Raw genomic sequence first — 4,331 nt, forward strand, 5'->3', positions numbered from 1 at the left:
TACAGCTCATTAATCACGCTTTTCTTAAATAGATAGCTGCAGTCCCTTATTGAACCACTTCAAAAACTCAAAAAACACCATACTCGAATTTGAGCGAAGTCGAGTTAACTCCATTGAGAAATTAGACTCCATTGAGAAATTAGTGATTCGAGAAATCTTGAGTGGTTATTTGTATATTAAAAACATTCAATTTGTATAGTGTACAAAGATTGCATTTGGATTGTTTGAATCAAGAATCAGAACCAGAATCCTATTCGGACTCCTATTGTCATTCCTCATTAATCAGACTGGGGAGGAATCAAAATATGATCTCTTGGGGTGGAATATAGGTTCCAACATTTTTTTTCACCCTTCAAGCATACCCAAGTAATGAGTTTTGGATTCACAATCAGTTCTCAAAATCCAAAATAAATACGCCACAATTGTAGTCAATATTGCTTTTAATTTTGAGTCTAGTAATGCGTTTTGGACTTAAATCAATTATCAAAATCCAAAATGAACGGGGGCTAAAAAACCCTCTTTAAATTGGAGGCTCAGTTATCATCCAATCGAGATGGATTTATGCTTAGAGCCGTCCATTGGAAATGGATTTTTGCTCCATAGACCATAGTAAGTCCCAGGAAACAAAAGGTTTAGGTTATTTAGAAAGTGGCCCCACTTGTACACTTGTACTTTCAAGTATCTGACATTAATTAATCATTCGAACGATTATGCAAGCATCTAATATTAGTATACAGAATATTATAGAGGTACGAAACACTCTTTAATGCCTAATTGGGAAGAGGACGGTATGCCATCCATTGGGTCCCACATAGTAATATGCAATTAATGGAATTAGAGAGTCCACAAAAACTATTTTCCATTGAAAGTAGGCATATCAAGCTTTCCAGAATGCACAAGAACTCCGAAATTTGATAAGGAACGAAATAGTTTTCACGAGTATTTTATTATTTTTATTTATTTATTACAACACAACTTCAAATCATCATATCTCTTCCAAAGAGACCGACAAGCTCGCCGGAATCCAATCGGAAACTCGCTCAATAACGAAAATGAAGGAAAAAACACTCTTATCAACACAAGTCTTTAGGAAATCATAACAACCAAAGAAAGGAGCACAGAACCCATATTCTAGTAATGCCTCTTACCTTGGATAGATCTCTCCTGTGCTTTGGGCCGTATAGTCCAATATTTTTCAAGAAGTACTATTTGGAAACCTCTAAAGATCAAAAGGTTGGGATCTTCCTATGGAAATGATTTTTGGACCACGACTATTTACTTTGTGGCCCATCAAATGACTGTTTGGATAATCCTATAGCGTGGCAGTACAGTACTTTGTAAAAGATACTGGACTATACAGCTTACACCATATAAAATCTCCAGTTTCCAAATCATTATTCTTTAGAAGTAGAAGAAACCTTCTGTTAATTTTACTTTCAAAGGAAAGGGTCAGCAGAAAAACAGCCAAGAAGGGATATACTGACTTTAAGGGACCAGTATAGGAACATAATAGAGTCCGAAGCTATTCTAGAGAAAATAAAAAAGGAAAAAAGAAGCAGCATCTCAAACAAGCTTAACATCAATGGTCTAGGTTTCTTGGTATTCAACTTATCTCCGGTGACGGTGAGCACCCCATCTTTATAAATGGAATTGATCACATTTACATTCGATGGTCCTTGGTTTCTAGGTTTCCAACTTATCTCCGGTCACGGTGAGCACTCCATCATTATAAATGGCAGAGATCGGTATTCATATCCTCTGGAAGCAAGAACTTTCTAGAGAAGTTGCCTAACATCCTCTCAGCTGTCATGTACTCAACTCCTTCCTCTTTCTCCCTCTTTTTGCTGCCACTGATGAGCAACGCCTTGTCGTTGTCCACCAACTGTACGCTAAATTCATCAAGTTTTAGACCTGGCATTTCAATCAAGAAGGCGTTCGAGTTGGGGTAGTCCTTCACGTCTGCATGGATTGACATGGAGGAGGCCCCTCGGTTCTTATGGACAGCGGCAAGGACTGTAACATCAACTTCGATTGCACACGTATCATTCACAATATATCCTTTAGCAGGGTTGTAAAGTTCAGTAAGTGGCATGAAAAATGCGTAGCCCAAATAACTTGCCATAGCATTGAATTTGTGATATGATCCTACATAAAAACCAAAAGAAGTTGGAATCATCAAAGCCAATTCAGGACTTTCACAATAATCAAAATCAGTTAACAACCCAACACCCCGATCAAGATTGAATATACAATCAGAGTGCATGTTTGCGTGTGCAATCTAATGGATTGTGTGTGCTGTTTATGCAAAAGTTCCTCTGATCTATTTACATTGAAGCAAACTTTCCCTTCATGTATGGAGAGTGAGAGAGCAAGAGCACATAAAGGTATATTTAAAGCATAGTTCCCGGAAACTTCTTGAGTGGGTGGGAAATCCATTTCCCCTAAAATGCGTTTCTCGCGGGTGGGAAACTCGTTTCCCCTAAAACGAGTTTCCACGTTTCAGTAACGTTTCCAAAACATGATAAAAAAAATTGTAGAAATGTTTCCGAAATGCATGGAAAACAAACACATGATAGACACTCGTAGACAATGCATGTGAAACATGTAGGAAACATGTGCGGAACTTACAAATATCATTTTGGAAAAAACACATCAAAAATTGTGGAATAGATATTAAACATGAAAACAATCGCATATATTGTAATAAAAATAAAAATAAGAAAAATTCAAATAGAAAATTAAAATTAACAAAATTTAAATCTACAAAATCACATATCCCGTGTTTTCCAATGTTTAATGTGTGTTTTTTCTATCGTTTTTGAAACCCTTCTAATGCGTTTCCTAAGACGTTTCTCATACGATTTTATATCGTTTTCTCGTTTCTCATTTCCCTGTATTTTTTTCATGTGTTTTCCCGCTTCCGTTTCACGTTTCGCTTCCCACCTTGCCAACTATGATTTAAAGACCCCTTTCTCTTGATATTAACATTTCTTTATAAACAGGAAAGCAGAGAAATTTAGAGGAAGAGAGGATGCCAATATTAAAACAAGGGAGTTTTTATCTAAGCCTATCGTCAACGAATTAATAAAAACGAGAGAGAGAGAGAGAGAGAGAGAGAGAGAGAGAGAGAGAGAGAGAGAGAGAGAGAGACTATGTTTCACGGTAGATTTGTTGTGGAGTTGATCAATCACCAGCAAGGCTATACTTCACATCACGACTCCACCCATCAGGCAAGCTCGTCGAATCATAAACAGATAAGTAAAGAGACAAATGGTCAACCTTCTGTCCTTTAGGATAAATCTCCATATTCCTGTCTCAAGATATGCAAAGATTGAAGATTAAGAAAATCTAGAGAATCATCTCTAAATTCTAACAAGAAAAAGCTGTTAGATTCATGGGACGGAAAAAATTTAAAAGTAGGTAGAGGAAGACGAGATCTGTGACTGTGTACCATTGACAGTCGCCGATGAGAAACATGTCGGAGTCGTGACTATCGCTCTTCAATGCAGAGAAGTTCTTGATCGTCCACCTTACCACCCCACTTAATGCTTCAATCTCTGTCACTGCTGAAACTAAACCAGAAGTTCTAAAATATAAAAAACCGATAATCCTCTACATTGTTTCATTAAAAAAAATATAGAAAATAATAATCTATATATTTTCTTTCAATAAAATGAACCTTCCATCGATTGCCACTAGAGACACCTTTTCAGAACACCTTCAGAAACAAAACTTGAAGGTCAAGGAGAAGTTATAAGCGGGGTAATTACCTTACAAGAATCCTAGAGCAAGCTCTTTAAAAGGAGGCCACGCCAATAAGACAAAATCTAGCCAACCAAATTCATGACTTTTCAAAATCCAACCAAACCAAAGTACGTAAACTCTGCAAGCTTGGGAACCCAAATAGCATAATTCTCCACGGCAATCCAAAAAACATTCATGACGTTACAAAATCCAACCATAGCTAGAAAACCTTGCTAACTTGCACTACAACAAAAAGGGTAATTAGCGACGTTCCTTTACCGACGTTCGAAAAAAACGCCCCTAAAATTATATATACACCGACGTTTATAACATAGAACGATGGTGAAAGAGTACTCCCGCGCCATAAATCCTTTTATTTTTTGTGACGTTCAAAAAACGTCTCTGAATATAAGAAATACCGTCATTTTAGCCCAAGCGTCGGGGACTCATGAAAAGGAAACTCGCGCCCTAGGTTTCCCGACCCCGCGCTTTCTAAAAATTTCTATCATTTTCGGAACAAAACCCTCGAGCAAAACCCATATTTCACCTTCTAAATCGAAACCTCAATTTCGTGCAAAAAAAAACCC

General features: G+C 37.2%; 1 long non-coding RNA gene across 1 annotated transcript; it reads right to left on the minus strand.

The window, feature by feature from the left end:
- Positions 1 to 1,465: 1,465 nt before the first annotated feature.
- Positions 1,466 to 3,979, minus strand: LOC143885497 (uncharacterized). Its single transcript, XR_013253294.1, has 3 exons — positions 3,452 to 3,979; positions 3,152 to 3,310; positions 1,466 to 2,145 (listed from the first exon to the last, which is right to left on the minus strand). It is a non-coding gene; the product is annotated as an uncharacterized LOC143885497 (long non-coding RNA).
- Positions 3,980 to 4,331: the final 352 nt, after the last annotated feature.

The sequence above is a fragment of the Tasmannia lanceolata genome, unplaced genomic scaffold (genome assembly GCF_043159265.1).
Source record: "Tasmannia lanceolata isolate RefF3 unplaced genomic scaffold, GAP_Taslan_0.1 ptg000002l, whole genome shotgun sequence".
In the NCBI taxonomy this organism is placed as follows: Eukaryota; Viridiplantae; Streptophyta; class Magnoliopsida; order Canellales; family Winteraceae; genus Tasmannia; species Tasmannia lanceolata.